This window comes from Saccopteryx bilineata, chromosome 6, assembly GCF_036850765.1.
Source record: "Saccopteryx bilineata isolate mSacBil1 chromosome 6, mSacBil1_pri_phased_curated, whole genome shotgun sequence".
Taxonomy (NCBI): Eukaryota; Metazoa; Chordata; class Mammalia; order Chiroptera; family Emballonuridae; genus Saccopteryx; species Saccopteryx bilineata.
Window position 1 is genome coordinate 98,379,437 of NC_089495.1, and position 23,238 is coordinate 98,402,674.

Genomic DNA, 23,238 nt, shown 5'->3' on the forward strand with positions numbered 1-23,238 from the left:
CACCTGAGGTGGAGGCCATGGAGCAGTCCTCAGCACCAAAGACAACTTTGCTCCAATGGAGCCTTGGCTGCAGGAGGGGAAAAGAGAGATAGAAAGAAAGGTGAGGGGGGAAGGGTGGAGAAGCAGGACGGGTGCTTCTCCTGTGTGCCCTGACTTGGAATCGAACCTGGAATTTTCACACACCAGGCCCATGCTTTACTGCTGATCCAACCGGCCAATCTTGTACTTCTTTAGTTAGCTTTTCCCTTAAATTTTATTATTTTATATTCTTTTGGTAGCTGTAGAGATTACTTAATTTTCTATAATTATATTAAGTTAATGTTAATTTAATCCTGGTAAAATATGTAAGTTCACGCCAATAAAGCCTTGTTACTTTGTGCCTCCTTTTGCAAATATATATTTAAGCCCAAATGTATAGTATTGAGATTATAGTTTTATGCAATCATATCGGTATAGCAGAAGAAATAATTTTTTTTCACATATTTGTATATGTGATCTTTTTATATTAACTTACATATTTATAAAATACAGTGCTTTTAATTTCTTTCTTGGGTTTGTATTACATACTACTATCAATTTTTTTTAGCCTGAAGGACTTCATTTAATATTTCTTGCAAGGCAACAAATTATTTTTGTCAACAAATTATCTGTCTTTGTTTAAATGTGATGTCTTTATTTAATCTCATATGTGAAAGATGATGTGATGAATATAGAAATCTTTTTATTTTATTTTAATTTTTTTTTTGTATTTTTCCAAGGTGAAAAGCAGTGGGGGGTGGCAGACTCCTGCATGCGCTGGATTGGGATCCACCCGTCCACCTGACATGCCCACTAGGGGGCGATGCTTGGCCCCTCTGGGGTATTGCTCTGCTGCAACCAGAGCCATCCTCAGAGCCTGAGATGGAGACCATGGAGCTATCCTCATGTGCCGGGCCAACTTTGCTCCAGTGGAACCTTGGCTGCAGGAGGGGAAGAGAGAGACAGAGAGAAGGGAGAGGGGGGAGGGAGAAGCAGATGGGCGCTTCTACTGTGTGTCCTGGCCAGGAATTGAACCCAGGACTTCCACACGCTAGACTGACACTCTACCACTGAGCCAATCAGCCAGGGCTAGAATTCTTGATTACCTTTTTCATTCATTCATCACTTTGTATCTATCTTTTTATTCCTTTTGTCTCCACTGTTTATAATGCGACTTTGGTCATTAACCATATTGATGTTTTCCTGTATATGAGGTGCTGTTTTTTCTCTTGTTTTCAACATTTTATTTTTATCTTTGGGCATCAATATTTTAACTGTGATTTGTCTAGGTGTGGGTCCCTTTCTACTTATTTTTGGGGGTGTTATTTGAGTTTATTAAATATATAAAACTAATACTTGCCATTAAATTTAGATGACTTCCAATTTTCTTGCCCTTTTTTCTTATTTCTCCTCTTCTTTTGGGACACCCATTAAATAGATATTGGTACCCATAATGTTAGCTTACATATCTCCTATGTTACATTTATATTTTTTCATTTTTCTTCTGTTTTTTGAAATAGATTATTTCTAGTGCTTTACATTAAATACCAGAAATTCTTTAACCTGTCATCTTGGGTCTGCTGTTGTGTCCTTCCAGTAAATTATTCTTTTAGTTAGTGTTATTTTCAACTCCAGAATTTCTATTTAGCTCTGTATAATTTAGGTCTTGTAATTTGAACTTTTACTTACTGACTGTTATCAAAATTTCCTTTAATGTTTTAAAAAGAGATTCAGAAATATTTTGAAAATATTTATGTTCTCTTTTGAAGTTTTTGTCTACTAAACCCATTACTTGTGAACAGAAAAGACAATTTCTATTGACTGCTTACCATCCAGAAAAAGAATTATACTTTTCTGTTTCTTTACACATTTCATAATTTTTGTTGAGTATTGAACATATTGCATATGTTATAGCAAATATGAACTATCTCTTTTCCATTAAATATTGTGTTACTGATGCCAAATTTTTGTTTGTTCACTTGTTTGTTTAGTAACTTGCCTGGAGAAAATATATGATTCTATTTCTTCTGTGGCATGTGGCCATGATATTTCTGCCCAGTTTTTGTTATTATTGTTTTTAATATATATTTTTAGGCCTTCCTTCTTGAATTTTTCTCACTTTCTATATAGCTTAGTCACCAGCAAGTGATTATACAGAAGCTATAGTCAACTGTCTTGAGCTAATATGATTCTTATCCTTTGGTGATTGATCACTGTACAAATGAGAACATTCATCCACTATTTAGACAATTTGCAAGTCTATCATTGTTTTTACTCTCCTTTATTTTTTTTCTTCCCTTCTTTTTCCAAGTGAAAGGAGGGGAGATGTAGAAACAGACACCAGCATGCACCCTGACAGGGATTCACTCGGCAACCCCCATCTGGGGCCAATGGTCTGTCCATCTCAGGCCATGATCCAAAGCAAGCCATTTTTATCACTTGAGGTGGAAGCTTTATAGAGCCATCCTCAGCACTGGGGCCAATGTGCTTGAGCCATTTGAGTCATGGCTGTGGAAGGGTAAGAGAAAGAGAGAGAGAAAATGGGGTGGAGGTAGGGGTGGAGAAGCAGATGGTTACATCTTCTGTGTGCCCTGACTAGAAATCGAACCCAGGACATCTACACACTGGGCTGATGCTCTAACACTGAGCCAACTGACCAGGGCCAGTTTTTACTTTTTACTGAGCCCTTCATGTTCCTTATGTATATGCACACAGCCTCAGGATAAGTCAGGAGTATAAGACAATCTTAAGCCCTCTCCAGTTTCTATTGTGCATACACATAGCTTCAGATATGATTATATTTTATATTTGTCCCAATTACAACTGATACTTTAGTTTAGTAGAATCATTGTTCTTCCCCACTTACCCATCATTAAGTAAGGTGTCATTTCCACTGGCAAGGCTACAAACGTGGCTATTTCTACCACTCTAAATCAATAAGTTCCTTTCTATGAAGGCCGTACAACTACTAGATGTCACAGTTTGTTCCACTCTGTCAGAACAACTACATCCATCATTAGGTGGTGTTGAAGAAATACAAATGTCAAGAATGACACAGACTCCCACTCTTATTCTCTGAAATTCAATAGTTTTTCAAGTATAAATAAATCTCACAATACTTTTTTTGTGTGTATGTGACAGAGACAGAAAGAGGGACAGATAGAGACAGACAGACTGGAAGAGAGAAAGATGAGAAGCATCAATTCTTTGTTGTAGCACCTTAGTTGTTCATTGATTGCTTTCTCATATATGCCTTGAATGGGGGAGTATAGCAGACTGAGTAACCCCTTACTCAAGCCAGTGACCTTGGGCTCAATATAGTAAACCTTGTTCAAACCAGATGGGCCCATGCTTAATCTGGTGACCTTAGGGTTTTGAGCCTGGGTCCTCCACATCCCAGTCCAATGCTCTCTCCACTGCACCACTGCCTGATCTGGCTCCAAATACTTTTAAATCAAAAATTATTTGTTTGTTAGTTTATTTTGTTCATTAGATTCTACATATAAGCAAAATCATATGGTATTTGTCATCTTCTGACTGGCTTATTTCACTTAGCACAATAATCTCTAGTTCCATCCATGCTGTTGCAAAAGGTGATATTTCCTTTTTTTTCAAAGCTGAGTAATATTCCATTGTGTAAATGTACCACAGCTTTTTATCCACTCATCTACTTATAAACACTTGGGGTGGTTTAAAATCTTGGTTATTGAAATAATGTTGCAATAAACAGGGAGGTGCATCTATTATTCTGAATTAGTGTTTTGGGTTTCTTTGGATATACATATTCCCAGAAATGAAATAATTTAGATCATAAGGTAGTGGCTATTTTAATTTTTTGAGGTAACTCCGTACTGCTTTCCACAGTAACTGAATCAGTCTGCATTCCCACCAATAGAGTACAAGGGTTTTCCATATCTTTTTCCACATCTGCACCAGCACTTTCTCTTTGTTGATTTATTAATGATAGCCATCCTGACAGGTATGAAGTGATATCTTATTACAGGCTCATAGATATGATGAACAGATTAACAGCTGTCAGAGGGGATGGGGTTGGGGGGCTGGGAGAAAAAGGTGAAGGGATTAAGCAAAGAAAAATTATTATAGATACACAGAACAGTGTGGGGATTGTAGGAGGGGAAGGGGGATAAGTAGCAGAGGAGGGTAGAGTAGGGGTAGATGGTGATTGAGGGATTTCTGACTTGGGGTGGTAAACATGCAATGCAATCAATATACAGATAATGTATTATGGAATTGTACACCTTAAACCTTTATAATTTTATTAACTGATGTCATCCCAATAAATTCAATAATTTTTTTTTAAATACTCTATTTTTGTATGCCTTTGATTAATTTCCAGAGTGCTAAAATAGCTATTTGATCATTTTGGTCCAATTTTATAGTTGATTTTTAGAGAAAGGATTTATCAACTTCTTTATTCTCACATTGCTAAAAAATCTCCTTTCCAAATAATATTTTTAAATGAATACTGCTTGCCACAAAATAAAACATTATTAAAGTCAAAGTAGAGATTAGAAATTATACTAATTTAAAAAATTAAACTTCCCTGGCTGGTTGGCTCAGCGGTAGAGCATTGGCCCAGCTTGTGGAAGTCCCAGGTTCAATTACCAGCCAGGGCACACAGGAGAAGCACCCATCTGCTTCTCTACCCTTCCCCTCTCCTTCCTCTCTGTCTCTCTCTTCCCCTCCCACAACCAAGGCTCCATTGGAGCAAAGTTGGTCCGGGTGCTGAGAATGGCTCCATGGCCTCCACCTCAGACGTTAGAATGACTCTGGCCACAACGGATCAATGCCCCAGATAGGCAGAGTATCACCCCCTGGTGGGCCTACCAGATGGATCCCGGTCGGTTGCATGCTTGAGTCTGTCTGACTGCTTCTCTGCTTCTCACTTTGGAAAAATACAAAAAAAAAATTAAACTAAATTAGATTTGGGCCCACACTGGAACTAAAAAATATACTTTAAGTGAATAATGGGTATTTATAAAACAAAAACAAAAGACTTATAGTCAACATAACAAGAAAAATATTGGTTATAGTTTAAATGTGAGTATAATCAAAATGGTCAATAATGAGTACTTCTGAAATATGATAATATAGTTAAAGTTTCAAAATAGCCTATATCCTAGCTTCTAACATGTTTTCACCTAAATTATATGTAAAACCCCAGTGCTAAATTTTGGAGAGTTTTGTCAAGAGTTTTAAAGAAATAATTCAAGGGCCACCATTGAATTTATGTTACACAAGAACTAAATAATGAAAACAAATAATGTTATCATGTTAATAAGTTTGGGGATAATATTTATAGAAAATATAAGGAATTCCAGATGCATTTCTTCAAACTAATGAAACCTTTATCTCTCTCTAAGGTGTCGTTTTAAAAATTTATTTTGTTATCCTATCATGATTTTACTTTTAGTATGTACATTTATTTATTTATTTATTTATTTATTTATTTATTGTGGCAGAGACAGAGATATTCAGAGAGAGGAACAGATAGGGACAAGCAGACAGAAAGGGAAAGAGATGAGACATATCAATTCTTTGTTGCGGCTCCTTAGTTGTTCATTGATTGATTTCTCATATGTGCCTTGACCATGGGGCTGCAGCAGACCGAGTGATCCCTTGCTCAAGCCAGTGACCTCGGTTCAATCTGGTGAACCTTGCTCAAGCCAGATGAGCCCGCGCTCAAGCTGGCAACCTCGGCGACCCCAGAGTCTCAAACCTAGGTCCTCCACATCCCAGTCCAACGCTCTATCCACTGTGCCACCGCCTGGTGAAGCTATGTATCTCTATTTAAACCCCATCCCATAGGATTTATCTTTTTTTATTTTTCTCACTGGAAAGCAAACTTCTTGGGAGTAATATCTATTAACAAAAACCTATGTATCAATACAGTTTAGTGAAAATAAACCGTTCTTAACATAATTATTTATATATTGCAAGGTGATGTAGAATTACCTAGATAGTAATAAATATGTAAAGTTTTAGCTATCTAAAACTAAGTACTATTTGTATTTATCAACACTATCAATGATAAAAAGGAATTGCAAAAGTAATATACATTTAAATGTTTTGGAATATTCCCACTAACATAGTTCAGTTTGTTTTCACCTTACTCTCTATTGATTGCTCCCTACTAGTGAGGGTTTTATAGAGTACAGCTGTTAGTTGTATACTCTGGGGTGAAAGCTTGGAGAGCAACTTTTTAACTGTGCTTCTTTTATAATTTTTCTTTTTTTTTTTTTTCCTTTTTTTTTCATTTTTCTGAAGCTGGAAACAGGGAGAGACAGTCAGACAGACTCCCGCATGCGCCCGACCGGGATCCACCCGGCACGCCCACCAGGGGCGACGCTCTGCCCACCAGGGGGCGATGCTCTGCCCATCCTGGGCGTCGCCATGTTGCGACCAGAGCCACTCTAGCGCCTGAGGCAGAGGCCACAGAGCCATCCCCAGCGCCCGGGCCATCTTTGCTCCAATGGAGCCTTGGCTGCGGGAGGGGAAGAGAGAGACAGAGAGGAAGGAGAGGGGGAGGGGTGGAGAAGCAGATGGGCGCTTCTCCTGTGTGCCCTGGCCGGGAATCGAACCCGGGTCCTCCGCACACTAGGTCGATGCTCTACCGCTGAGCCAACCGGCCAGGGCCTATTATTTCTTTAGTTACACACACACACACACATACACACAAAGTTAAAAATATATATGTGCAATGCTGCATGGATTGTTAGAAAATTATAAATGATGTATGAGATTTTTTTTAATGTACCCTTGTCTAAAAGCCTACACACAGAGAGTACAGATGTTCTTGAACTGCTCTTTGTAACACTAAGCTCTGATAACTATCTCCTTTAAATAATGGATGACATTAACTTTTTTCAAAGGGAAGTCAAAAAAGAGAGAGAAAAACTTTCTAGTTTTTTAGAAGTTGCCTTTTGTTATCTTTCAGACTAGAACTCTATAACTCTCTCAATGAAGATACCATACAGCAGCTTCACTAGTCAATACCTCAAGCTAAATATTAAATGGAGGGATCAATTTCTATTGCCTTTAATGCATCCAAATTCTAGGAAATGCATTCCCTATGAAACTTTTAAGTTTAGTGTCAGACTGGGATAACACTACACCTGTCCTAAAAATTGCAGCAACTTTCCTTTTTGGTGCATACACACACACACACATGCACACACGCACACACACACACACACACTTGCCATCTTTCTTGCCATAACTGACAGATATTCATATGTATAACCTATAAATGTACTACCTCTTTATTCATATACATAATCTAAAGAAAATAATGGATCAGTTTGAAATGAATTCAATGTGTAAAGGACAAAATAAATATACACATATTTTAATTTTTAGAATAGAAAAAATATTTAAAAAATGGTTTTTTATTCAATGTCAGTTTTCTCAATCTTTCTTTATGAAATTATAAGAAAAGAGTTAACAGACGGCAAGAGCAGCGATGATGCCTAGTAGGGTCCAAGGAGCAACCCAGAGACTGGGGACCCACCAGCTCTGAGCAGATCATGAAGACAGGGTCCCCTTCACTTCAGGGTTTCATCCAGGATCAAGCAAGCCGAATGGGGAAAGAGACATCTGAACTGGCCTTGGAGCCCAGAGTGCCCAGAGATACATCCACCAAGAAGCTGAGCAAGTGTCTCAAATGCATTGGAGATGAACTATCGAGCTGCAGAGGATGATTGCAGCTGTGGACACAAACTCCTCCCTGAGGTCTTTTTCCGAGTGGCATCCGAAATGTTTTCTGATGGCAACTTCAGCTGGGGCCAGGTCGTCACCCTCTTCTACTTTGCCAGCAAACTGGTGCTCAAGTTCTTGAGCACCAAAGTGCCTAGCTGATTAGAACCATCATAAACTGGACACTGGACTTCCTTCGAGAGCCGCTGCTCGGCTGGATTCAGGACCAGGGTGGTTGGGACAGCCTCCTCTCCTACTTTGGGACTCCCACGTGGCAGACAGTACCATCTTCGTGGCTGGAATGCTCACTGCCTCAGTCAACATCTGGAAGACTATGTGCTGAGGCCATCAGCTGCCTTGAAATATGTCTTTTCTGCATAAATTATGATTATGGCATTTTTCTAGGAGGAGTGGCAATTGTGGGCCAGGGGCTTTTTTTCTTACTTCTGTAATTACTGGGGGCGGGGAGGAGTGGTTTCGGAGGGCAATAAACCTCCTTCAGGTCACAAAAAACAAAAAAACAAAAACAACCTGTTAACATTCTAAATACGTTCCTATGCTATAGTCTTTTTTTTTTTTTTTTTTTTTTTAAGGTGAGAGGAGGGGTGATAGTGAGGCAGAGCCCTGCATGTGCTCTGACCGGGACCCATCCAGCAGCCCTGTCTGGAGCCAATGCTTGAGTACCGAGCTATTTTTAGCTTGAGGCTGACTAGCTTGGACCAATGGAGCTATCCTCAGTGCCAGGGGAGGCACTCAAACAAATTGAGCCACTGGCTGCAGGACAGGAAGAGGGAGAGAAAGGGGAGGGAGAGGAGGTCGCTTCTCTTGTGTACCCTGACCGAATTGAACCTGGAGCATCCGTATGCTGGGCTGATGCTCTATCCACTGAGCCACTGACCATGGCCATAACCAGATTTTTTTAAGCATTGTGGTATTGATGCTAGAGGCAAATAAGAGGCAAGTGACATACATTTCTCAGCTAACTGTCTAGACACTTCTCAGTGATTAAAGACACCTCTATGTTACCATATAGTTTTACCAGGTAGTTGAGCGGCTATACCAGGACTGGAGAAAACGCCAGCCTAGTCTACTGAAGGAAATGAGAATTCTCAGAACTGTCCCAATTCAGTCCCTTTTAAGTTCCAATTTTCTTCCTAAATATTACCCTTGTAAAATAGATAAATAACTCATATAACTTAACAACAATAACAAAAAGCAAACAATCTCATTAAAATTTGAGCAGAGAACAGAAATATACATTTCTCCAAAAAGGACATATAGCTGGCCAATAGATATATGAAAAGATGATCAAGGTCAATAACCATCAGTGAAATGCAAATTAAAACCATAATGAAATCATAGTGATTTACACTTACACTTGTCAGATGACTGTCATTAATATATTAACAAAAACGAAAAATGTGTTGGTGAGGATGTGGAGAAAGGAGAACCTTCCTGCACTGTGGGTGGAAACGTAGACTGTGTAGCCAGTATGAAAACCCTGTGAAGGTACTTCAAAAATTAAAAGTCAAAATACCATATGACCCAGCAATTCCACTTCTGGGCATTTATCTGAAAAAATATAAAACACTAATTTGAAAAGATGTGTATTTCTATTTTTATTAAAGCACTATTTATAATAGCCAGATATGGAAACAACATGTCCATCAACAGTTAAGAGATATAGTATATATACAATGGCATATTACTTGACCATGAAAAAGGAAATATCACCATCTGTGACAACATGGATGGATATAGAGAGTATTGTGCTAAATCAAATACATCAGAGAGAGAAAGAAAAATACCATGTTATTTTACTTACATGTGGAATCTAAAAAAATAAATGAACAACAAAATAGAGACAGATTCATAGGTACAGAAATCAAATAGATGGTTGCCAGATGGGAGGGTGGGGGTGAAGAAAAAGGTGATGCGATTCAAATTACCAATTAGCAGTTACAAAATAGTCACAGGGATGTAAAATGTGGTACAAGGACTGTAGTCAGTAGTATTGTAATAATGATATCTGGTATCAAGTGGGTACAAGACATCAGTGGGAGCATTTAGTAAGTTATACAAATGTCTAACCATTATGCTGTACATCTGAAACTAATATAATATTAAATATCAACTGTAATTTAAAATTTTTAAATAAAAAAGATACAACAAAAGAAAAAAGATTTCTTGACAGTTATTAGCATTTATAGAAAAAGATCTTGCAAATGGAGGATTCTCTTTTTCTGCTATACAACAAGTTAGAAAGAATGCAACGAGTTAAACTAAATGGTTCTTGCTATAACAACTTAGAACTCAAAATCTATTTTTCTATAGAAATATAGTAGGTGATGTTTCATGATACAGGACTGACAAGACTACAGCTTCAGTATAATGTTAATTAAAAAGTAATTTTCTATACTTAGATGTCTAATCATCAATTATAATTTTTTTCTATCTGAAATATAAGCCAAAATATAAGCAAGTAACTTGAAATGGACTTTTGCATGCAACAAAGTTTTAAAAAGGAGATGTCCTTTAATAAAGTCCCATGGGAAAATAATTCTGTTACTTTCTACTAACTCTTCACAAATTTCAGAATACTATTGAAACATTTTAAAAGGATTGAAATCATATTTCTCAAAGAAGGTTGAAAGCCTTGTAGACAAATAAGAGAGACAAAGAAGCAAATCAATAAAATCCTTAGAATTTTAACTTAAAAGTATTTGTCTCTGGAGTCAGACAATAGTAGTGGCAAATTTGTGCTCTTTCATGTATTATCTGGGTGAACTTAGATATTTTAATTAATTTTTCTATTTCTTCATTTATAAATAAAGATAATAATATTGACTTCATAAGGATGTCATAAGGTTTCAGGATAAAATGTAATATTTAGCATATTGTTTCACACTAGAGTAATCGTTTCAAATTTTAACTCCCTACTTCTCACTTTCCCCATGGGTTATTTGAAAATATCTTTTATCTTCTTATTTTGGGGATTCGCTATTTTTATGATACAGTGACTTTTACTTGGACATCATTATTATTGAGTTGTGCTATTCATTAAGCATCCCTAATCTACCAAAAGAAAGATTGATATCTGTTTTGCACTAGTAAGCCAGTTGACTCACCTACATAACTGACAAGAAAACCATCAAAAGACTTTGATTGATGGCCCAATAAATAGATTATTGGCAATAACAAATTCATCCATCTGATATTTTGAGACTTGTTAATTATTTGCAGCTCATAAAGGTATTGTGACTAGGTAGTAATTTAAATTGTGTCATCACCAAGACTATAGAAAGTAGCTCATTTATCACATACCATCAAATTTCTGTAATATCAATATTATTTATGGTAGATTCTCACTATCCAAGTATTTGTGTTCTTTTTTTTTTTATAAATAAATTTTTATTTTAATGGGGTGACATCAATAAATCAGGGTACATACATTCAAAGAAAACATTTCCAGGTTATCTTGTTATTTAGTTCTGTTGCATACCCATCACCCGAAGAGAGATCGTCCTCCGCCACCCTCCATCCAGTTCTCTCTGTACCCCTCCCCCTTCCCTCTCCCTCCTTCCCTCCCCCCACCCCCCATAGCCAGCACACTCCTGTTCATGCCTCTTAGTCTCGCTTTTATGTCCCACCAATGTATGGAATCCTGCAGTTCCTGTTTTTTTCTGATTCACCCATTTCACCCCGCACAATGCTACCAAGACTCCACCATTCCGCTATAAGTGATCCGATGTCACCCTTTCTCCTAGCTGAATAATATACCATGGTGTATATGTGCCCTGTCTTCTTTATCCAGTCCTCTATTTTTTTTTACAGTGATTAACAGCCTTTAAGCAAACTCTTGGCCAATACAGCAAGAATCCATAAATGAGTAGTGTCCTTAACATGTTCCCCAAGTCCAAGTTGGCTCCATCACCATGCCAAATCCCCGAAAAATACAACCCAACCACAGTTCAGTCTGTTAGGAGCCGCCACAGGGAGCAGTAGTCCAGGAAAGTTCCCCACAGGAAAAGTCCGCATGGCACTGGAATTGTTGTCACCATTCTATACTTTGCAGCTCATGTCCAAGTCCCAATGACCGCTGCTTCTAGCTGGTAATGATTCAGGCAGACTGGAAAAAACCATTTGCAGCATGCGTGGATATGGAGCTTCTGTTCTCCTCTGCCTGGAGAGCTGAGACCAGGTTGCTTTTCCCTGGAGCTCTGTGACTGTGGCCTGGTAAAGAGAACCTTGGGATACACTAAGCTGGGTGGCAAAGGTAAATTCATAATACAAGTTGGCATAAGAAGGAAAGAGAGCTCTAAATTAAGAGTAGGTCTCAGCCTGAAATATGAGTGGGGCATTGAGGTAGGAGGGATAAAGGAAACACTATATATTAAGCAAAGCAGCAGAAAATAGGACTATCAACACCCACAACAGAGATCTTTGAGGGAAGAATAAAAAACCTGACTATTCAGGCAAAACATAGTTAAGTGGCCCTTGTGCAAATGAGATCAGTTTACCTGCTTCTTGGAAGAAATACCCTAGGCTCGTCCACAGTGTCGTAGATGGGGCCGACGGCCCTGGGCACCTTCAGCCTTCAGTGGCAAACCCCAGCTTTCTGGGCAAGGTTAGGTCATAGGTGGTTGGAGCAGGGCTGGAAGAGACTGAACCCTCCCTTAGAGGAGCGAGGGGGAAGCCCACCTTCCAGTGTCCCTGTTTCCTCACAGCAGAGGCATGTAAGCCTGGCAGGCTTTAGCTCAATGACCTTCCTTTCCACTATTGAAGCAGGACCCAGATGGCATCCTATGAGACCCTTTTGGGTGTTGGAGCTTTTAAGGGTGTATCCTAAAAGCTGGTAGTTCCCCTGATCTCTATTGGGCTTTTTCTGCCTCTAGGTATCTTAAAAGCCATTCTCAGAAGATCTCACTGAGGGGTTTGAGGATCCCCTTCCGCCTATATAAATCTTTTCCATATATCTGGAGCTATTTGGAAAAAAGACAAAACAGTGTTATTAGCTAGATCTAATAAAGAAGGTAGTAGTTTGCAGGCGAAAAAGATTTGGTGTCTCCTGTTCATCAGCACTCAAAAGAAATGTAAATTTTTTTTTTTTTAAGTAAAAAGCATGATATGGTAGACCCGTCGGAGTCATTGGCCTGGTGTGCAGGATTCCCGGGTTCGATTCCCGGCCAGAGCACACAGGAGAAGCGCCCATCTACCTCTCCATTCCTCCCCCTCTCCTTCCGCCCACAGCCAAGGTTCCACCGGAGCAAATCCACCCTGGACCCTAAGGATGGCCCCATGGCCTCTGCCCCAGTCACCAGAATGGCTCCGGTTGCAACAGAGCAACATCCCAGATGGGCAGAGCATTCCCCCCGGTAGGCATGCCAGGTGGATCCCAGTCAGGCACATGCAGGAGTCTGTCTGACTGCCTCCCCATCCCCATCCTCAGAAATATACAAAAAATAAATAAATAAAAGAAAAATACTAAAAAAAAGGGGGGGCATACCCTTGTGCTAAAGCACCAGGGAGCATGGAGTGAGCTTGAGTATGTCCTATGAAACATGGAGATCTATGTTTCTATATAAGTCTTTGAAGAAGGAGGAACTGCTGAAATAGTTTATCAGCATTTGTCCCTAAGACAGCAGTCTTTATAGTGGGAACACAATACGTAAATATTTGCTGTCTGTCTATAGATTAAGGGGGGAATATGGCAAATGCTGAAAAGCCATGATCTTTGTGCCCCTCCCCTCCCCCAACCCCCTCCCTCTCCTCCCCCCACCCTATAACCCCCACACTGTTTTTTATGTCTCTGAGTCTCATCTTTATGTCCCACCTATGTGTGGAAACATATAGTTCTTAGTTTTTTCTGATTTACTTCTTTCACTCAGTATAATGTTATCAAGGCCCATCCATGTTGTTGTAAAAGATCCGATGGCATCATTTCTTGTGGCTGAGTAGTATTCCATAGTATATATATACCAAAGCTTCTTAATCCACTCGTCCTCTGATGGACACTTGGGCTGTTTCCAAATCTTTCCTATTGTGAACAATGCTGCCATAAACATGGGGGTGCATTTCTTCTTTTCAAACAGTGCTATGGTGTTCTTGGGGTATATTCCTAACAGTGGTATAGCTGGGTCAAAAGGCAGTTCGATTTTTAATTTCTTGAGGAATCTCCATACTGTTTTCCACAGTGGCTGCACCAGTCTGCATTCCCACCAGCAGTGCAGGAGGGTTCCCTTTTCTCCACATCCTCGCCAGCACTTATTCTGTGTTGTTTTATTGATGAGCGCCATTCTGACTGGTGTGAGGTGATATCTCATTGTGGTTTTAATTTGCATTTCTCTAATCATTAGTGATGTTGAACATTTTTTCATATGCCTATTGGCCATCTGTGTGTCCTCTTTGGAGAAGTGTCTGTTCATTTCTTTTGCCCATTTTTGGATTGGATTGTTTGTTTTCCTGGTATTAAGTTTTACAAGTTCTTTATAAATTTTGGTTATTAACCCCTTATCAGACGCTATGTCAAATATATTCTCCCATTGTGTAGTTTGTCTTTTTATTTTGTTCTTATTGTCTTTAGCTGTGCAGAAGCTTTTTAGTTTGATAAAGTCCCATTTGTTTATCCTGTCTTTTATTTCACTTGCCTGTGGAGACAAATCAGCAAATATATTGCTGCGACAGATGTCAGAGAGCTTACTGCCTATGTTTTCTTCTAAGATGCTTATGGTTTCACGGCTTATATTCAAGTCTTTTATCCATTTTGAGTTTATATTTGTGAGTGGTGTAAGTTGGTGGTCTAGCTTCATTTTTTTGCAGGTAGCTGTCCAGTTTTCCCAACACCATTTGTTGAAGAGGCTGTCTTTACTCCATTGTATTGTCTTACCTCCTTTGTCAAATACCAGTTGTCCATAGAGCTGTGGGTTTATTTCTGAGTTCTCTGTTCTGTTCCATTGATCTATGTGCCTGTTCTTATGCCAGTACCATGCTGTTTTGAGTACAATGGCCTTATAATATAACTTGATATCTGGAAGTGTGATACCTCCCGCTTTTTTCTTCCTTTTCAGGATTGCTAAAGCTATTCGTGTTCTTTTTTGGTTCCATATAAATTTTTGGAATATGTGTTCTATGTCTTTGAAGTAAGTCATTGGTATTTTCATTGGTATTGCATTAAATTTATAAATTGCTTTGGGTAATATAGACATTTTAATGATGTTTATTGTTCCTAACCATGAGCATGGTATATGCCTCCACTTATTCGTATCTTCCCTGATTTCTTTTATCAATGTTTTATAATTTTCCGAGTACAAGTCTTTAATCTCCTTGGTTAGATTTATTCCTAGATACTGTATTTTTTTGGTTGCAATGGTAAAGGTGATTGATTCCCTGATTTCTCTTTCTGACAGTTCACTATTAGTGTATAAAAATGCCTCTGATTTCTGAGTATTGATTTTATATCCTGCCACCTTGCCAAATTCTTTTATCAGGTCTAGTAGTTTTTTGACTGAAACTTTAGGGTTTTCTATATAAAATATCATGTCATCTGCAAATAATGATAGTTTTACTTCTTCTTTTCCAATTTGGATGCCTTTTATTTCTTTTTCTTGTCTGATTGCTGTGGCTAGGACTTCCAGAACTATGTTGAATAAGAGTGGTGAAAGGGGGCACCCCTGCCTTGTTCCTGATCTTAAGGGGATTGCTTTTAATTTTTGCCCATTGAGTATGATGTTGGCTGTGGGTTTGTCATAGATGGCCTTTATCATGTTGAGGTATGTTCCCTGTATTCCCACTTTGCTGAGAGTTTTGATCATGAATGGGTGCTGGACTTTATCAAATGCTTTTTCTGCATCTATTGAAATTATCATGTGGTTTTTCTCCTTTCTTTTGTTTATGTGATGAATCACATTGATTGATTTGCGAATATTGTACCAGCCTTGCCTCCCAAGAATAAATCCTACTTGATCATGGTGTATGATTTTTTCCATATATTGCTGGATCCGGTTTGCTAATATTTTGTTGAGGATTTTTGCATCTAAGTTCATCAGGGATATTGGCCTATAATTTTCTTTTTTTGTGTTGTCTTTGCCTGGTTTTGGAATCAGAATTATGCTCGCCTCATAAAAGGAGTTTGGAAGTCTTCCTTCCTCTTGAATTTTTTGAAATAGCTTGAGAAGGATAGGAGTTAGTTCTTCTTTGAATATTTGGTAGAATTCACTTGTGAAGCCATCAGGCCCAGGACTTTTCTTTTTTGGGAGTTTTTTGATAGCTGTTTCAATCTCATTTGTTTTAATTGTTCTGTTTAGGTTTTCTGATTCTTCCAGATTGATTTTTGGAAGATTATATGATTCAAGGAAATTGTCCATTTCATCTAGGTTGTCTAGTTTTTTGGCGTACAGTTCTTCATAGTATTTTCTTACAATATTTTGTATTTCTGTTGTGTCAGTTGTTATTTCTCCACTCTCGTTTCTAATTTTATTTATTTGAGTCCTCTCTCTTTTTTTCTTGGTGAGTCTTGTTAAAGGTTCATCTATCTTGTTTACCTTTTCAAAGAACCAGCTCCTGGTTTCATTGATCCTCTGTATTGTTTCTTTAGCCTCTATGTCATTTATTTCTGCTCTGATATTTATTATTTCCTTCCTTCTACTAGCTCTGGGCTTTACTTGCTGTTCTTTTTCTAGTTCTTTTAGATGCAGGGTTAAGTTGTTTATTTGAGCTTTTTCTAGCTTCTTGAGGTATGCCTGTAATGCTATAAACTTCCCTCTCAGGACTGCTTTTGCTGTGTCCCATAAATTTTGAGTTGATGTATGCTCATTATCGTTTGTTTCTAGGAATTTTTTAATTTCTTCTTTGATCTCAATGTTAACCCATTCATTGTTTAATAACGTGCTATTTAGTTTCCAAGTGTTTGAATGTTTTTCAATTTTTCTATTGTGGTTGATTTCTAGTTTAATGCCATTGTGATCAGAGAAAGTGCTCGATATGATTTCAATCTTCTTAAATTTGTTGAGCCCGCTTTTGTGCCCTAACATGTGGTCTATTCTAGAGAATGTACCATGAGCGCTTGAAAAGAATGTATATTCTGCTGTTTTAGGGTGAAAGGTTCTGAAGATATCTATTAAATCGAGTTGATCTAATATGTCCTTTAAGTCTGCTGTTTCTTTGTTAATTTTCTTTCTTGAGGATCTGTCTAATGATGTTAATGGGGTATTGAAATCTCCTACTATTATAGTGTTGCTGTTGATCTCGCCCTTTAAGTCTATCAAAGTCTGCTTTATATATTTAGGTGCTCCTATATTAGGTGCGTAGATATTTATAATGGTTATATCTTCCTTTTGTATTGCTCCCTTTATCATTATGTAGTGACCTTCTTTATCTCTAACTATGGTCTTTGTTTCAAAGTCCATTTTGTCTGATATAAGTATTGCTACCCCAGCTTTTTTTTCATTTCCATTTGCGTGAAATATTTTTTTCCATCCTTTTATCTTCAGTCTGTGTGCATCTTTTGATTTAAGGTGTGTCTCTTGTAGACAGCATATGTATGGGTCCTGTTTTCTTATCCACGCAGCTACCCTATGTCTCTTGATCGGATCATTTAATCCATTAACATTTAAGGTTATTACTGATATGTAATTGTTTGTTGCCATTTTTTTTCTTTAAAACTGTTTTTCTCTTTTGCTATATTCTTTTTTTTCCTTTGATCTGTTTACAAGAGGTCCCTTAGCATTTCCTGCAGCTTTGGTTTGGTTGCAGTGAAATCCTTGAGTTTTTTTTTGTCTGTAAAGCTTTTTATTTCTCCTTCTATTTTAAATGATAGCCTTGCTGGATAAAGTAGTCTTGGTTGTAGGTTCTTGTTCTGCATTACTTTGAATATTTCTTGCCATTCCCTTCTGGCCTCAAGTGTTTCTGTTGAGAAGTCAGAAGTCATCCTTATGGGGGCTCCTTTGTAGGTGATAGTCTTTTTTTCTCTAGCAGCTTTTAATATTTTCTCTTTATCATTTAGCTTTGGTAATTTAATTATTATGTGTCTTGGTGTTGGTTTCTTTGGGTTTCTCCTTAATGGAGTTCTCTGTGCTTCCTGAACATGTGAAATGTTTTCCTGCCTTAATTGGGGGAAGTTTTCTGCTATAATATGTTTGAACAAAGTCTCTATCCCTTGTTCTTTCTCTTCTTCTTCAGGAACCCCTATGATGCGGATGTTATTTCTCTTCATGTTGTCACAGAGCTCTCTTAGAGTTTCCTCAGACTTTTTGAGTCTCTTTTCTTTTTTCTGCTCTGCTTCCGTGCCTTTATTTATTGTGTCCTCTAACTCACTGATTCGATTCTCTGCTTCATCCATCCTGCTTTTAATTCCTTCCATTGTATTCTTTATTTCAGATATTGTATTTGTCATTTCTGTCTGATTCTTTTTTATTATTTCAATGTCCTTTTTTATATTTGTTATCTCTTTATTTAGGTTTTCGTAATGGCCATCTATGGTGGTTCTAATATCTTTGAGCATCCTAACAATCATTATTTTAAACTCTGCATCTGGTAATTTGGTTATATCTGATTCACTTAGGTCCTTTTCTGGGGATTTCTCTTGGTTTATTTGTGTTGTATTTCTCTGCCTCCACATTTTATCTTCTCGAGAGTGGCTGTGATCACGTGCTCGGGTGCACAAGGGTTTGTGGCCTTGGCCTTTGCGCCGCCCCTGTGTGTGACGTTATGCTCTGTCCTGAGGGCACTGGCAAGCACATTTGCTCTGCTGCGGGTCTCCACCTGTTTCCGAGCTTTCGCCCTGCCTTTGCAGGATGATCCCACTCAAGGAACAGCTGCTAGCCTTGGCTCTACCGCCAGGCAGGGCTGCGTGCCCAAGCTCAGCTTCGTAGTGGAACTCCGCCTCTTCTGGGCTTTTGGCTCCACCCTCGCGGGAGGAGCAGGCTACCAAGTCAGACCGCAAGCCTGGGTTGCACGGGCGGGGCAGGGATGTGCTCCTCTGCCCTTGCTCCGGGGCTGGTTTCTACCCTTTCTGGGTTTCCCGCCCTTCTCCTGGAGGCTGGATTACAGGCTGCCGGCAGCTGAGCTTGGCCGCTTTTGCACGCCCCCTTCTCCCTAGCCGGGCAAGATTGAGCTCACACCTGAGCCCACTGGTGGCCAGCCGGCTTCCGCCCCTGCTAGCAGGACCGCGCTTTTGTCGCCCGCTGCCGCCCGCCCTCCAGGGAGCCCTCAGCCACGTGGGTGGGGGCGTTGCAGCTCGAACCCTAAGACTCACTACTGTAGTCCCGAAAGCTCCCTCCTTCTATGCGACTCTGCTCTGAATGCTGCGGGGGAGCTTGTTTGGCTGCTCTCCTGTTTCCCTTTGCTGGTATTGCGGTTTCCGGGGGAAATATTCACTTCAGCTTTGGGGAGTGACTCGTCCCAGGGGTTAGGGTGGCTATCTCCCAAAATGTTTTTCCCTATGCCTCCTAGATTGCACTCTCTTCCTGTTACTGTGGTTCTCTCCCCTCTCCCTCCATCTCCAGGAGCCCCGGGTGAGTGTTTGTGAGAGAGATGTTCTGCGTGGTCCCTTTAAGAAGGATCCTGGGTCTGAGAAATCAGACTCTCTCACAAACAGTATCCTGACTTGTTTCCAGCTAAATACTGTCCTTATGCTTCTTCTGGGCTCTGGGGCTGCAGGCTGGGGCTTTGTTCCTGGGGCTCAGGACCCTTCCCCCTCTGCTAAACTCACTTCCCGCCACGCGAGTCTCTCCCTGCTGCCGTTCGCTCCGAGAAGCTGGGCAGCCCTCTCCGCGTCTCCGCTTTTCCTACCAGTCTCTGTGTGGCTTCTTCAGCGTTCCTTGGTTGAAGAGTCCTTTTAGTTTAGTCCAAAGTTGGTTTTTCCAGCTGATAGTTCATAAAATTAGTTTGTAATCCACATTGGTTCTGGGAGGTAGATGCTGGTACGTCCGCCTACTCCAGCGCCATCTTGTCTCTCCTATTTGTGTTCTTATAATGTCATCATAAGCTTTGAATTAGCAAATAAAGCACCATTTCTCCTATAGGGTTAGGTTCTTGAAATTCTCTGGTCACTTTTAATGAGCCAATCAAAACATAATCTGGTTTTATGTGTGTTTTGTTTAAAGACACTTTACTATATATTGGTGGTTTGTAAACATTGAACTCAGGGCTAACAGCACTAGAGCTTATCTGACACATACATTTTCTCTGCAAAGCACATCACAGCCTTTTTGTGCATAGGAAACCTGAACAACACTTCAGCACTCTGAAATCACCAACAAAAGGCTCAAAAATTATGGCACTAAAAAGACCACAGAAAGGACACTTGTTTATAGTAGTAGAAGCTGAAATAAGAAAGCAATGTCACCTTTATCCTCCCTAGCATGCAACATAAATGCCTATGACTCAAATATTTTGCCCACCTATACATGTCTTTGAATTACAAAAGCATTAGATTGATTTTGAGGTTACAAATAAATTTTAGTAATGAGTATCCACTGTAATTTTAGATGGTATAATTCTTGGAAATCTGCCTCTGAATTTGTCTTTACTCTTGTTCTCTCTAATTATAGTACTTTAATATTAAAACTGGAAATTTATTACAATCAAAATGTTCAATATATTATATATATGGGATGACTCAGGATCTACCATGCTATGAATGCTTTGTGTTTGGATCCTCAGAAATTCTTGAAACTGATAGCAATATCATAATAATGACTTAATTTATTTTAGTCTCAGATAAAGGAAAACCATTCCAACTCCTTTCAGAGCTCTGTAAGGAGTCAGAAAAAAAGATTTAAAAATGGTGGAGAATATTTGGGAAATCTTACTGCAAAATATGGAATGAAAGATGACTATAAATAGGTGTAATTGTTGGTGAGTAGTATTGACATACCAAGAGTAACTACCTTGAACTTGAAGTGGTTCCTATGCCCTTACCATGTGATTTTCTCCAGCAGTGGCCCAGGTGTAAGAAAAAAAGTGTTGAATGGCTATTTTGATACAAGGAAAGAGGTTACAATAAGGTTACAATAAGGAAAGAGGTTATAGGAGAGATCAGAGTACAAAGCAATTGAATATGTACAAACAGAAAAGTTGAGTTGTAGCATGATGTCTGTACTAGTCAGAAAGTTAATAGGGACAGAAGTAAGTTGGGCTTGAGAAACTTAAGCCTTCAGTGAAATAAAGAGATTTACTTAGAATATGAACTGAAGGAGATGAAGACAAATTAATCTATGATCAAAGATTATATGTTAGAATTTAAATTTACAGCAATATATTGATAATAGTTTGGGATGTTGATAAAAGGTCCAGGAATTTGCAAAATATGTGAGGATGAAGGGTTAAATTGATTGATTCCTGGTAAAGAAATCTTTGGTTTAGAGCATTGGATTGTTCACATTTGTTCTGATGATCTCAGAGTAGAAGAATAATATGAATTGGATGCCAACATCTACCATGAAAAAGGGGTGGGAACTCTGTAGAAGTTGCAAGCAGTGATAGAAAATTCTGCTCTTTGGTGTCATGAACCTCAGGAAGGATGTGCTTTTAACTGAGGGAAGTAGAATAACCATCTAAAATTGGAAATAGGGAGCAGGGAGGATGCCAATGTCATCTGCCATGTCCATGTTCGCAGCAGTGTAGGAGGATGGGAGAATATCATGTTCCCTTTAAGAGAGCTGCAGGGGGATTAGTATGCTGATGCCGAGAACCAAAGTTAAATCATGTCAACTACGTTCAGAGACAATTGTGTGAAGAAGCTTAGTACTTAACATGTAGGTTTATAATGAGATAGATTCTAGACAGCAAGGTGAAAAAAACGGAAGAGAGTGTGGGACTGTCAGTGTAAGGTGGAAGCAGAGGGCAGAGAGAAGTCAACTGGGCAAGGAGAGAAAAAAAAGATAGGTTGGTTTTGTATATTGAGTTATTTTAAGGATAAACTGTTATTAAAGAGCTTGGTGGATTTAACAGATAATATAATTCTTAGCAGAAGCCAGTGGAAAACTCAGATAATATCTGAGAGGGTTAGCAGTCTGCAGTCTCAGGTCACCAGTCTGATATCTCCAATCCTTCTCATGCATTGAGACAATAGTATATGTACATTCAACAAGAAAAGAGTTGTGCATGCATGTTCAGTGAGATAGAAGTAAACTACTGATTTAAGCAGGGATAGTGACCTTTTCCCGAGAGATTTTTGGGCTGGTGATAAAGACCACCAGTGTATAGGTGGTAGATAAAGTATAGGATGTCTTCTCCAGGAGCTGTTAGTAGTTAGGTACCCTGTTATGTACATCAGAGGAGAGAAAATTTTACTTAATTTTAAAAAAGAATTAACAGTTTTGTCATTGGAGGAGTATAATTTCTCAAAGGTAAAGAGAATAAATACAAAAAAAAAACTTTAAGAACTTGTAATTGTGTTTAATTTATATGCTGTTTTAAATTTAAATAATCAATTAATTTGCTGCCTTAAAAGAAAAGGAAATTAACAACTTTATTACTGATTTTATTGTGTTCATATGTGTGTGTATCCACTGTGTATGTACTTTATACACTAAGTGTGTGTTCACAAACATATGTGTATCCACATATGACTATATGTATACTGAATGTATATACCTCATGCATATGGCCTCATGTTATTGTTTCTTATCTTAAATTGTTGTTTTTAATTTATAGTTTTGTTATGCTTTCTTCTGTTTCTTGACTTATGTTTTTTTTCTTGAGTGCATTTTCTTCATTTTTTAAAAGTTTGTTCTTCTTTTATATTTTCTCTATCCTGTATGTGGTCTAGTAAAATTCAACTGATTTCCCCTTGACTTTTACCATTTTATTGTATTTGTTTTATTTGCTTTTGCTTTTCTGTAATTTGAGTGAATGTAAAGAGGTGGCATTGAGACTGGAAAGCTAAAGGTTTGTATAGCCTTTTCTTTTTTCTTTCTTTCTTTCTTTCTTTCTTTCTTTCTTTCTTTCTTTCTTTCTTTCTTTCTTTCTTTCTTTCTTTCTTTCCTTTCTTTCTTTCTTTTTTTTCTGGAACACAGACTCATCTTTTCTGGGATGCCCCTAAATGGACCAGAAGTATGTTAATCCAACATATACAAAAGTGTATCCACTTTCTAAGATGAATGCCACTAATTACGGGCCATTCCCACCTTGTACCTTGGAGACAGCAAGCTTCAGAACTGTGTTCTGCCTCTACTCCTGAAACACTGAGATATTGAAATACTGATATCCTTAGTGATTGGTAGGATGTTCTATTTTTATGTGATTTTCTACCTGTTTCTCTAGCCCATCTCTCTTCTAATTAATCATGTGTTCATTGGGGAAGAGTATATTAGTGATGATTGTCAGGTTGTTTTCCTCATTAGCTCTTTTGCGCAGTATGGCATCTAAAGACTGAGATGAGGAGCTGGGATCCAATCTGACAGTAGAGTATTTTTTTCTTTTTTCTTTGCTTACCCAGCATTTTAGGAAACTAACTATGTTTCAAGGATAAAATATTTTGCTAAACCCCTGTGTTCAGCTCTG

The 23,238-nt window shown here is 38.5% G+C and overlaps 1 pseudogene; it reads left to right on the top strand.

The window, feature by feature from the left end:
• The window catches only part of LOC136309343 (apoptosis regulator BAX pseudogene), a 109,078-nt pseudogene extending 101,001 nt beyond the window's left edge, over positions 1 to 8,077 (top strand).
• Positions 8,078 to 23,238: the final 15,161 nt, after the last annotated feature.